The following is a 14,885-nucleotide window of genomic DNA, read 5'->3' as shown; positions in this document are numbered from 1 at the left end:
TAAGTAGAGGCAGGATATGCAATGCTTATCATTGCCTGAATCATCTAGCTAAGTCAACAACCATCTTATCCTACCTGACCAATCTCTTGAGAGATCAGATACTTCTCTCCAGAGACAAACTATGTCAAAATATGTATCCGAAGTCAACCTCTGCACGACGCTTCCTTGTTTACATTGGTTGACCCATAACGTGAGGACCAGTGTCCATCTACCGTGACTCGGGCACTTATTTGGCCACTTAAAGTCAGCGTTTATAATCTTTTTCCTCGTATTACTTTCCAAACTAGAATTACTCAACCAGATTTTGCTACTCACCAGTGCTAAACTTCGGTTTGGCTTAAACCATTTAGTGCAAGAAACTATACACCAAAAATACCACACTAATAATTAGCAATACATGTGATGAAGAGAAATAGTATTATCGATTATGGGACTTTAAACACAGACAAGCGGACGAGTTCTGTCCTTTACTTCCATTATCTATTACAAATTCCATTTTGTAAGTTCTCAAATTTCAATCATTTCGTATCCTTATTAGAGACTGACACCGACAATCTACAATCTACTTAATTGAGTCAAAAGCTATGGAACAATTTCTAACTGAACTCGCACGGAAACGTACTGAAAGTCAACGAGACTGGGTTTTCTGAATCTTACTAAATCAGTCTGATCTTGAACAAGTGAAGTCAACAGCAATCGCTGAAATATAGCAACTTATCATGCATCATACACTGCATAAATCACCATTTTTATCTTCTGCAGAACTACAAATACACACCGCCAGTCACCAACCACTCGCTCACCTCCAGTGAGATTCTGAATGTCATTCCTGGAAATCCAACAAAAAATTTCCATTGACGTGAGGGCAAAAACCCTGACCAAGCAATTATGTGGGTTCAATTTACTTTAGCGGGTGATTCCTGCCCAAATATCAAAGAGAAAAGATATCTGGATAACTCAGAAACGGGACACCCGTTTACTTAGATAAGTTTATCTTCTGATGCGAAATAAATGGGATGGTTGGGTAATTACTTTTCTTGCAATTGCAAATATAAAATCGTTTGATCGAAAACTGCTTTAGAATGAATATAATTAGGAAAAAGAACCCAAATACAACTAATGTAGAAATTACCATTATATGTAAATTCATATATATATTAAGAAAACTGTTCGTAATTACTGCAATGGTCTTAGCATGAATAAGAAATTGCTCATATTCGCTATAATTCACAAGACTGACATGCTTATCGTAGGTAAGAGGAAATGGAATATTTGGCATGCCTGATTGCATTAATCCATTATTGGAAAAGGAATATTTGGCATGCCTGATTGCATTAATCCATTATTGGAAAAGGAATATTTGGCATGCCTGATTGCATTAATCCATTATTGGAAAAGGAATATTTGGCATGCCTGATTGCATTAATCCATTATTGGAAAAGGAATATTTGGCATGCCTGATTGCATTAATCCATTATTGGAAAAGGAATATTTGGCATGCCTGATTGCATTAATCCATTATTGGAAAAGGAATATTTGGCATGCCTGATTGCATTAATCCATTATTGGAAAAGGAATATTTGGCATGCCTGATTGCATTAATCCATTATTGGAAAAGGTTTCAAAGGATATTGTGTACCATTTCGAGTTGGTTCATTATCTAAAACAGTTTATCATTTGCAATTGGATAGCTATTCCTTGTAATTAACACTAATATTTAAATCAAAGCAAACACTTTACAATCAAATAATTGGTATTTCGGCTTCAGCTTCTTAAACATTAAAACATGCGATATATTTTGGGAAGTTTCATCATACCAATAGTTACTTGTCTTTCGTAAGATAATTTGCTTCCTCTTTTCTTGCGAATGATTAGCCTAAAACTTGAACATTACAAATTAAATGAATGTATGCTGTACTTGGGTGGCTTATACTGCAACCAAAAAGCCCAAAGATTCTATAAAGTTATTTCAACCAAGTAGACTAATACAGCATGAAATGCTCATATTATACGATCGATTTTTACTGTGTGTAATAACAATTTCATGAATTTTTATTCCAAAGTCAACAATTTGGCAAAAGTCTTGTGCAACCTACTGGATATTAAAAATGGTCAACCATACCAAATGGCATCCTGCTCCAAACATGAATATTTTGAAAATTATTTACTTTTAATATCTTACTTTTACGCTGTACCTTTATTTCAATTTATGCTACATTACTTTCTCATTTTATTCTTTATTTGGATTAAAATTTAAAGTTAAGGAACTTGGTTCTAGAAGACCTTAACAAATAATTCCCATGAAGACAACCTAAATCATTTCACGATAATTCTTTAATAACTAATCTAAAGAATTAAGTCCTGCACCATTTTGCATTTTCATTCAAGTTTCCACACGTTTCTAAAAATCAAAGTATAAAATAAGCTTCTTTATAAACCTTTAGCCTTTGCCCCATTAGTAATCCAGTTTGTTAATTTATTAATTGTTATGCTAATTACGTTCGAACATTTCTAAACTAATTTTTAGTCCATCCCACCTTCTCACCAGCCGGCTGGCACCTAACCCACCCTCTAATCTAGAAGTTAGAAATTGTCATTTAACCACTATCCCGAATCGTGACTTTTCGATTTTTCTATTCCCAATTAAACATATCAATCAACTAACACTTCGATTTCCTGCCCCTATAAAGAAGCTTAATTTTATACTTGGATAATCAGAAAACAGCAGAAATTTGAATAAAAACACTATCCTCTAATTAAAATCTACACTTTAACTTATAGCGGACTCCCTCCACTTTAACTTATAGCGGACTCCCTCCACTTTAACTTATAGCGGACTCCCTCCACTTTAACTTATAGCGGACTCCCTCCACTTTAACTTATAGCGGACTCCCTCCACTTTAACTTATAGCGGACTCCCTCCACTTTAACTTATAGCGGACTCCCTCCACTTTAACTTATAGCGGACTCCCTCCACTTTAACTTATAGCGGACTCCCTCCACTTTAACTTATAGCGGACTCCCTCCACTTTAACTTATAGCGGACTCCCTCCACTTTAACTTATAGCGGACTCCCTCCACTTTAACTTATAGCGGACTCCCTCCACTTTAACTTATAGCGGACTCCCTCCACTTTAACTTATAGCGGACTCCCTCCACTTTAACTTATAGCGGACTCCCTCCACTTTAACTTATAGCGGACTCCCTCCACTTTAACTTATAGCGGACTCCCTCCACTTTAACTTATAGCGGACTCCCTCCACTTTAACTTATAGCGGACTCCCTCCACTTTAACTTATAGCGGACTCCCTCCACTTTAACTTATAGCGGACTCCCTCCACTTTAACTTATAGCGGACTCCCTCCACTTTAACTTATAGCGGACTCCCTCCACTTTAACTTATAGCGGACTCCCTCCACTTTAACTTATAGCGGACTCCCTCCACTTTAACTTATAGCGGACTCCCTCCACTTTAACTTATAGCGGACTCCCTCCACTTTAACTTATAGCGGACTCCCTCCACTTTAACTTATAGCGGACTCCCTCCACTTTAACTTATAGCGGACTCCCTCCACTTTAACTTATAGCGGACTCCCTCCACTTTATAAAACAACTTTTTTTACATTAAAACTATCGTGCATCTGATTAACCGAAAAAATGACACGAATTTTTTTTTTAATTTAAACTTTGGCCAAGTATCCTAAAGAATATATTTAAGCGAATTTCTTAAAGTTGTTTTAAATAACCCTATAACGAACAATACTTAATCGCATCAATTAAATATTCATAATTTGGGCTGAATAGCCAATTTGAACAGTATGACCAATTCTTGACCTTATTCTTAACCTTAACAGTAAAATAAATGCAGACATGAACAGTGATACCTCTTATAAGAATATATTTCAATAGAATAAAATTACAGTGTTTCGAGACATACTAAAATAATTACAGCTTTTGCTTGAGGTAATTTGAATTAACTTTCAAGTATGTAATATTTTTCAAGTATGATAAATGACTTGAAGTAACAAAAGCAAAGGATGGAACATCACGAATTATTCTTGTAATACACCTGATTCCAATTATAACAAGATTTAATCTTATAACTTTAAACGAGCAATTTTTATAGTTCACGTATGTCGAAATGGAATGATTTGGATCAAATTTTACACTTTAATAAGATTTTGCTTTTCAAGTTTGTCTAGATATACAGATGTTTCCTTAAATGCGATTTTACACACAAAAAAACATTTTTATAATTAACTATTGGGGCAGCCGGAATCCTGGCCTAGAGGTAGCCTGTCTTCCCGTGATCTGGGCCTCCCAGGTTCGAGTTCCGATTTGGGCATGGTTCTTTAACCTGTTATTTGTGAGGTGTGAAAAAGTCCCCCTCCCCCTGTAAAAAGAGGTTGTGCAAGCGAGTGTGCGAGTCATCTTCGAATTAACTAAAGTCCGACTTCTGCCCTCAGATGCCTCAGACCCTCAGTACCTAATGCACCCCTCTTTCCCCGATCTCTTGGAATTGGTTTGAATTTGTGTTCAATCCAAGGGGGATAAGCAACAACAACTATCGGGGCCTTATTCTCTGTTCTCTGATAATACCATCGCTCCATCTCGGACCCAATTTCACCATGGTAAGATTGAATGCAAGTTCAAAAATATAAGTAATGACAGACAAACTGAAATGAATACAGTAATATAGCTGATTTTTTCGAATAGCATGTTAAACCAGGTGCAATCGTGATTTTTTTATTGAAATAAAAAGTTCATATGTAGGCAAGATTGAAAATATTCATATTTAATCAGTATCATTCGTATCCAAGTATTTTCTCCGAAAACATACTATTTTATAAAAAAACCTGCATATGGAAGCCCGGTTTCTCTTCAGGCAAAATCGTTAAGTGGCTCTCAATATCCAAACATCGTCGGAATCCGATAAAATCTTCATCAGTGATAATGTCAAAATTGAACATTGCAGTCAATAATTTCCTTTATCCAGATCTTCCTCAAAGAGGAAGATTCCCTTTACTTCACCCAATGCTTAATTGGGTGAAGTAAAGTACCCCAATCCTTAAATTGTGGGTACAATTCAACATTCTAAGGCAGAGAGTTATAACTTATGAGCTAAATTCTCGGATGAATGCAGTTTTGGCTTCAAGATTCAACTTTTAGTCTATAAACAATGCACTGTTTAAATTATTCTATTTTATTATGATGCTGAGAATTTTTAGCCAAAAATTCATGATGAATATGAATTCATTCCTTAGAGATTTTAGTTTAAACACAATCTAATAAAAAATGAAATTAAAGTATGTTACAAACGTCTCCATATTATTCTGGAAAATAAAGATATCGATTTGGTGTTTTTAAATACTTCCATTTTATATCTAATTTAAATTGTAACCTATAGGTTGGTGAACTGCTCCTACAATGGATAAGACTACTGAAACAAGTTTAAATAAAAAATGTATCACCCGAAACAGATGTAAAACAGTTATCAGATTCGCAGAAAAGTTCAGGATTAGGCAGTTTTCCATTTCATCACTCGGGAGGCTTCAATTCAACAATCATTGTATAGTCAGTGATAGGCTTGATTGAAGACATCCTGAAAGAAATTTAACTGAATCAGTCTTTTGAAAATGAATTGAAAAACAGAACAGCCAATCTAAAAATAATGAAACTCAGCTAATTAGAACACTTAATGTTTTAAAAATAAATTTTTACTAACTCATTTTCATTTTTCTACGTTGTTATGAATACGGGTTTATAATCAATTTCTCAAAGATACTGTCGGGTACTGCCACTAATATGGATTAAGCTTAATGAGAACCAATGGATGAATTTAAAATACAAAATATCGTATTGTCATCGCAGTACACAAAATAAAGTTTCAAGATAACAAATGGGAATGAAATACAGGTTCCGACATTCATTTCAAATATGGAACAAGCATATACAAAGTAGACTAACAAATCTAAAATTCTTTGCAAAAAGGCGTTTCAAACTAAACAATTGTCATTGTGAAGATCCACGACACAACGCAGTAGTTACATTTTTTGTATATACGCTTGGCAAGACGATACTGGTTTGGTAATTTGCAATTTTTCTTCATATTGAACAGTCGTTCTACGGAGCTTACATTTGTAGCCGATTAGTAGGTTCAAAAAATCCATTATAATTTCGAAATAACCTCTTAGTTTTGCACTCCCAGAATAGAATGCATTTTCGCAGTAGAAATAAAATTCCAATTAAGGGCTTATTGCTATTACTTCAAACTTTATCCAAATGGAATATATTGTTCTAGATTCGATTGGGGGTCATCCTAATTACTATTCATTCTACAAAAATTTAATTACAATTTAGGGGGAAATTATAGATTTAGGTGCTAGACATGGCATCGCAGCTTGAATATATTAAATCCCAAGAAAAAAAATTAAATAAAAATTTTAATCCTAATCCTTAATAAATAGAATAAATAAAAAACATTATCAAAAATATCAAGTATTTTCAAAACAAAACAATTTGAATTTAATAATGTTACTCAATTTTTGTACATATATTGCCGCATAAACCAGAATAACTAGCAGTCTCCGTGACTCAATCAGCAGAGAATATCGTTTAAGATTGCTTGGTCCTATGTTCGAATCCCAGCCACTGTGTAATACATCTAATTCTTTTATTTAAAATGTTATCTGTTGTTTATCCAAGATCTGGAAGGTTCTATATCTTTCTTAAACATTCAAATTGGAATACTCTCGAACATTCTATATGTATATAAAGGCTAAGTCCCATCAGGGATGTGTATGTTTTTAGTCTCTTGCTGTTGCCAATTGCTTCGTTCTAATAAATTTAATTGTTTAAACTAACGGCGTATTTACTTTCATGACAATATATAACGTTTCCAACCAAAAAATTCAAAAATATTTGACAGTTAATGGGTTAATGTACTTCATAAGATATCAATTTCGAACTTTACGTAAAACATTTAGGTTTAAAGAAATTAACTATTTGATTACACCATTTGCTAAAATTTTGAAATATTTATGAGTAAAGCTTTATCAAAATATTCTAAATTTTGGTAAAAATACTTCATAAACCACGCATTCAGGGCTTAAATCTACTGAACAAATCGTACATTTCTTTTTTAGAAAGTCATAGCTTAAAAACTAGGTCATTGGTTGGCGAGTCATTAAGAATGAGAGTCAATGGAAGAGTGGATGGTGACCACGGGAGAATTAATGACATTTATTTCATCAGTTGGAACCTCGGTAGACAAAGGCACATTCCTCATTCTACATCAAGGTGCATTTCCACTCATTGAAATTTCATTTGGCAGTTAATGGGTTAATATATTTCAATTTCGAATTTTATGAAGACAATTTCTTCAAAAGGAATTTCTTTATACTCAGCTATCTGACTCACTTTATTACTAATTCCACTTTATTACTAATTCCACTTTATTACTAATTCCACTTTATTACTAATTCCACTTTATTACTAATTCCACTTTATTACTAATTCCACTTTATTACTAATTCCACTTTATTACTAATTCCACTTTATTACTAATTCCACTTTATTACTAATTCCACTTTATTACTAATTCCACTTTATTACTAATTCCACTTTATTACTAATTCCACTTTATTACTAATTCCACTTTATTACTAATTCCACTTTATTACTAATTCCACTTTATTACTAATTCCACTTTATTACTAATTCCACTTTATTACTAATTCCACTTTATTACTAATTCCACTTTATTACTAATTCCACTTTATTACTAATTCCACTTTATTACTAATTCCACTTTATTACTAATTCCACTTTATTACTAATTCCACTTTATTACTAATTCCACTTTATTACTAATTCCACTTTATTACTAATTCCACTTTATTACTAATTCCACTTTATTACTAATTCCACTTTATTACTAATTCCACTTTATTACTAATTCCACTTTATTACTAATTCCACTTTATTACTAATTCCACTTTATTACTAATTCCACTTTATTACTAATTCCACTTTATTACTAATTCCACTTTATTACTAATTCCACTTTATTACTAATTCCACTTTATTACTAATTCCACTTTATTACTAATTCCACTTTATTACTAATTCCACTTTATTACTAATTCCACTTTATTACTAATTCCACTTTATTACTAATTCCACTTTATTACTAATTCCACTTTATTACTAATTCCACTTTATTACTAATTCCACTTTATTACTAATTCCACTTTATTACTAATTCCACTTTATTACTAATTCCACTTTATTACTAATTCCACTTTATTACTAATTCCACTTTATTACTAATTCCACTTTATTACTAATTCCACTTTATTACTAATTCCACTTTATTACTAATTCCACTTTATTACTAATTCCACTTTATTACTAATTCCACTTTATTACTAATTCCACTTTATTACTAATTCCACTTTATTACTAATTCCACTTTATTACTAATTCCACTTTATTACTAATTCCACTTTATTACTAATTCCACTTTATTACTAATTCCACTTTATTACTAATTCCACTTTATTACTAATTCCACTTTATTACTAATTCCACTTTATTACTAATTCCACTTTATTACTAATTCCACTTTATTACTAATTCCACTTTATTACTAATTCCACTTTATTACTAATTCCACTTTATTACTAATTCCACTTTATTACTAATTCCACTTTATTACTAATTCCACTTTATTACTAATTCCACTTTATTACTAATTCCACTTTATTACTAATTCCACTTTATTACTAATTCCACTTTATTACTAATTCCACTTTATTACTAATTCCACTTTATTACTAATTCCACTTTATTACTAATTCCACTTTATTACTAATTCCACTTTATTACTAATTCCACTTTATTACTAATTCCACTTTATTACTAATTCCACTTTATTACTAATTCCACTTTATTACTAATTCCACTTTATTACTAATTCCACTTTATTACTAATTCCACTTTATTACTAATTCCACTTTATTACTAATTCCACTTTATTACTAATTCCACTTTATTACTAATTCCACTTTATTACTAATTCCACTTTATTACTAATTCCACTTTATTACTAATTCCACTTTATTACTAATTCCACTTTATTACTAATTCCACTTTATTACTAATTCCACTTTATTACTAATTCCACTTTATTACTAATTCCACTTTATTACTAATTCCACTTTATTACTAATTTCACTTTATTACTAATTTTTTTAAACATCTATGTTTGAATAAAACTTTCAAAATATTCTAAATCTTGGTGAAAATGCATAATAGACCACACATTCAGAACTTTTAAATTTGCAAGACATACTATACATTTCTCTTATAGAAAGTCATGGTAAAAAAACAGTTTCCTATCTGAGCCATGTCCCATTCAAGTTTTTTTCCTTCTAAAATTATGTTCAGACTCAGGCGAGGGAAAGGAGTCATTGAAAGAAGGGATAGTAATAACTTTTGGTTTATTTATATTAAAGTCACGTATTAAAGCAACACTACGGCTATTTTGGGACGAACATCGTAATTTTGAACCATGGTCAGATGACAGGGACGACACATTAACTGGACTCTTCTCCAAAGTACAGCGCCACGCTAGGAGGACATTTGGCCTCGATGGCTTTAATATACACTAGACCCACTTGTACGACCGATTTTTGGTGGAATTGGGTCTCGAAATTCAAACTCCAGTTCAGAAAGCCGAGACCTTACCATCATGCACCACAGCCCTAGTAATCACGGGAGAATTAATGCCATTTCCTTCACCTACAGTTGGAATTTCGGTAGACAAAAAGGATATCCACTCCTCAATCTACATCATGGTACGTTTCTACTCTTATTAGAATTTCATCTTTAGAAGATTTACAACTTTTCTCCCATATTTTATATTGAATCTTTTAGAAGTTTCATATTCTAATCTTTTAAAAAATGTTATAAATCGTTGATTTAATAGATATATTTAATGTTTACTTATATTATGAGAAAAACCGGAAGATCCGATCTAAAAATCAATATTGTAATACAAAATTAAATTTAGCGATCACTATGGGTTACCGATTGCAAATCGAAATTTGACTATCATTCAAATTTTATTAAAAGATATCAATGGATACGTAAAAACTGACAGCTAAGTTACAACATGGGTATAACATTCTGCTCCTTAAATGATGGCTTTATAATGCATGGAATTAATCTTATTTGAGTCACGGCCAAACTTGCGAAAACAGAACTTTGAATTCCGACGATAGATTTACTATAATTGTATTATGCCTCAAAAACGGATAATTGATGCGATTAGGTCACAAAAGCAATCCTTTGGTCAGGCATTTGATGTATCCAAGAAAATGTGGCTGATGCAAAGATAATGAAATGCCAACATCTTTAAATAAAAATACACCTCTTTAATACAGCTCTTTCATAAAAATGTAATTTGAATCGAAACATGAAATCAATTCTATTTTGTTAGATTAGAAAATTTAATGGATTCAAGTTTTGCATGCATGTTTTTCAAGTTTAAATGTAAATAACATTAAGTAACCAATAAACACCCACACAAGACAACTTCTGAAAGTTGAACTAGAAAATGCATTACAAAAAATATTTTATTAATGCAAAATTAGACGACTTCCCTTTTCAATTTAAACTTCACCCATTATATTTGTAGTAGTAAAGATAAAAATTAATGCAGATTAGCATTTAGAATTTATTCTAAATATGTGTATCAAGAATTTTTAATTATATCGAGTATTGCGGTACATATACTAAATTTATATTATAAATTTATACAAGATAATATAAGACAGTTCTCAAGGTGCATCAATTACTGTACGTTGCCTGACATTTGTATTGATAAACCAAACTGCACTAGTTTATTTTCCAAGTATTCTGGTTAAAAGATGCATGCTATATTTACAAATTTCCGATTTAAATGACTTGCTATAATAAAGACTTGCAATTAACTCCGCCTTGTTTTAATAAATAGATTTAATTGTCATTGTCTTAACCCAATCATACCCCTTTTCTTACTCGAAAGCTATAAATACTTTAGAGGTTAATTTATAATTTATTGATATCCATTTAAAATAACACGAATTAAACATCTGCAGGACTTAAAATAATGCAAGATTTACATTCAAGATTGTAGGGTTCATATTGAAGTCAAAACTTAACATATTACAAATACTTCAATTAAAAATTTCAATAGAAAATTGAATTACTTTTGCATCCGTCTTGAACATAATATTGGAACAGGTGGCCACGATTCATCTTCAACTCGTGTTTATTTCACAAAAATGGGAAACTTGGGATATTTCAAGTCTAACACTTGCATAGAAAAAAAAATTGTTCAGATTGCTTTATCCAAAGTTCTTGTTTCTAGGGTTTCCAAGTCTCATTTAGGTTAGACATTTTGGTCACGTATAACCTACAAAAGAAAGAGCATTGTAAGTATTTTTTAATTAAATCTTCCTAAAGATGCAAATTACTTACTAGGCAAACTTATGTTGCACAATAGTGGCTTTAAGTTATCAACCAAGACGCAGTGTAAGAGTTACAATATTTATAAGGACAAAATCTATAGCACGTATTCCATAAAATTAGATTGTTTTAACGTGGCAAAAATTGAGACAGTCATAATAAAAAAAAATCAAACATTTTATAGGATACACTAGATCTGCCGTATTCGGACACGCAGGTTTAGTTAATAAATCCTCGGTTCAAAAGCGTATAAAAATATTAAAATTCCAACTAGAAGTTAATTACATTTTACGTTAAAAATCATTTCTACCTTTTTTCCCTGTGAAAATTAATCGTAAAAGAATGATTGCCCATTTTTAAAATTCAATAGATGCGTTTTTATGTACTACTAATTTTTTTTATGCATTCTGTAATTTTAATTTTTTTTTTTTTTTTTGAAAAATTACAAAAAATTTTACACCAATTATTTTAATTTTCGTTGATGTGACAATTGTAAAAATCTCATTTGCATTCAATTCATGTTTGCAATATTAAGAATAATATTACAAATAGACAAACTATTATCTTACATCGGAGATTCGATTATGTAAACTTCTCCCATATTAATATTTACGCGTAAAATGTTAATACATTTTTATTAATAAACTTCCAAGTTCAATGTTGAGAGTCAGTATTCCTAAATATCTAAAACTATGCACTTAACTGTAAATAAATTAGTAAATAACTTCAAAATATGTACCTTCATAAATTATAGCTACTTTAATCTAAATATATCGGATAATTCTTAAGCGACACATTAGAAACTTTTCGCCATAATCAAATTCTAAAACATAACTGGACAACATTATCAGTTTTCTTGATGGAAATAAACTCCTATAATTAACCTTCAAAATTACTATTTTCTCCTTTCCAGACTAATTGTATTTTACATACTCTGTGTGTCAACTATTACATATTTGGACCGTTGCAATAAAGACGGTTCAGAAAATACTCAATTCATAGCATTTGTGAATCCCCGAGACCAATATTTTACACTAAGAGTAGTAAAAATGTAACTTAAGAATTTGTAAGAGAACATTCCTCACTTTGAATAAAATATTCTTTATATTGTCATAAATGTAGTTCCTTATTTTAATGGTTTATCAACATTATTGACCATATATTTTAATTTTCTAATAAATTAATTTATAAAATATATAGTTAATTACAGAAACGAAGTTAAATTTCTAGTAATGCCTAATTTTGTAGTAAATCTATCTAGTAATAATAAATAGTAGTAATAAATCTAGTAATTTTGTATATCTAAGAAACAGTCCTAATTTGTATAGAAAATAAAATGTAAAAGTACCTTATAGATTTAACAATAAAATTTTACTATTAGCTAGATTTTTCTCTTCATAAATGAATTTATTTAAAAGGAAAATCTATTGTAAAACTAAAATTGTTATACTGAAGAAATTAAAAATGAAGTACAGAAATCGCCGGATGAGTTTTTATCAGAAATAAGAGGAATGCGAGGAGCTTTTAGATACAGAAAAAGGAAAATATAAAGCCGGCAAGTTCCAACATATAATGAACTCACAAATAATGCACGGAAGAAAAATATCTCAATACTGAAAACAAATATATACATTTCATATATCAACTTCAGATGCATGTTGAAACTTACCAAGTATAGAAACTGAGAATCGGGCTTTCTTCACAAAATGGTTTCGGTTAAAGAGAACTCATTCCACATATGTATCGTGAATGCCCAACAGGTAAAAATCATCGCATAACTCTCTAACAGTTTACAACTCTTCGGTCCTTCTTTCGGTCAACTCTTCACTACAGACAATCGAACAGAAACGTTCGTAAATTTGATCTCTGATCCATATTTTAAAGTCTCTAACTTCACTTTCGTAGGTTGACCACCAAATGAGCAAATTCCACACCAATCATGAAAGTGCACTTTTATAGCAGATAAATGGTTCAACTTTCTTCACTGTTTTGTTAACTTCTCCCGAGCGGCCTGTTTACGTGGATAAAAACTTTAGAATGGAAAAATAAGTTAATCACGACTATTTTTACAATTTCTCAAATGAATTCGCAAAATAATATTTAAACTTTGAAATGATTATTTATATTTGGCTTATATTTGATTTCTTTTGCTAAATTAACTTCGATTACCGGACCAGTTTCAGAATTATTGATGAAATTAGGCTTCAAATTTGATTTTTTTTTTCAAATCAATAGATTTTTTTTGCACTCATTATTTAAAATTTTAAAAAAAATCACTAACTTGATTTTATAGTATATAGTTACTATAATACTAATAATATTCAGATGTCTAAGAGGATATCTAAAATTCAAAATAGAAAACAAAAGAAAGAAAACTTTTATTTTACAAGTTCTAGTTAAATGTGCATCATACAACAAACCATCTCAGAAATCTACCAATTTCCAGCCCTAACGAGCCAAACGTCCTCCCGCTAGTGTGGTGTGGAATTTTGTGAGAGGGGGTAACATTTCAAGTGTAGTCCTCATCATCTGGTGGGGGTTCAAAATTACGAGGCCTATCCCATAATGGCCCCAGTGTTACATAAAAACGGGATGTTAATGTAACTAAACTAATCCAACCCTAAAGAAAACATCCAAACGCTATGCCGCTAATGTCCATTTATCATCTCCAGATATGCCTCAATGGCTAAATTAATGAACAGAAATATGTAATTTCTCACTATCTAAAATGTCTAGATATATTATTAAAAATTCACGCAATTGTTATATCAGCTATTCTACATTCTCTTACAGGAAATTCCAGAGCTTTCCAGGATTTTGATTTATGGTCCGATTATGAAAGATTTGTTGTGGTAGTCTAATCGTGGGTTCCTTTTTTTTCTGAATATTGCTATGATTTTTTTTTCAAAATAGAATCTGGAAATTTGTTTTGAAAAAAGAATATTTAAACTAATGAGTTTTCTTGTAGTTGGCAAATAACATGTTAAACGATAGATCATAATACCGTCATTTAAAGTTACGAGCCAGCATCCTGGCATAGGGGTAGCGCGTCTTCCCCGTGATCTAGGCGTCCTGGGTTCGAGTCCCGGTTTGGGCATGGCTGTTCTTCCTTTGTTCTACCTGTGAGATGTGTAAATGTGCCCTCCTGTAAAAGGGGGCTGTGCAAGCGAATGAGTGATGCGAGACTAGCAAAATAAGGAATTTTTTTATGGCATCTAATGATGCTAAAAATATTCAATATTTAAATATTGACATTAATTAATAATACTAATGTAAATAAATAATGATTTTTATTATTATTTATTATTATTATTATTATTACTTAATTTAGTAAATTTAATAAATAGTAGCATGAAAACGTTTTAAATTTA

The 14,885-nt window shown here is 31.0% G+C and overlaps 1 long non-coding RNA gene across 1 annotated transcript; it reads right to left on the bottom strand.

Moving 5' to 3' along the window:
* Positions 1–4,730: 4,730 nt before the first annotated feature.
* Positions 4,731–13,427, bottom strand: LOC129957413 (uncharacterized). The gene is made up of 3 exons (XR_008782761.1): positions 13,184–13,427; positions 11,256–11,461; positions 4,731–5,602 (listed from the first exon to the last, which is right to left on the bottom strand). It is a non-coding gene; the product is annotated as an uncharacterized LOC129957413 (long non-coding RNA).
* Positions 13,428–14,885: the final 1,458 nt, after the last annotated feature.

This window comes from Argiope bruennichi, chromosome 11, assembly GCF_947563725.1.
Source record: "Argiope bruennichi chromosome 11, qqArgBrue1.1, whole genome shotgun sequence".
In the NCBI taxonomy this organism is placed as follows: Eukaryota; Metazoa; Arthropoda; class Arachnida; order Araneae; family Araneidae; genus Argiope; species Argiope bruennichi.
Note: the sequence above shows the minus strand (reverse complement) of the source record. Positions and strands in the feature narration are given on the sequence as shown.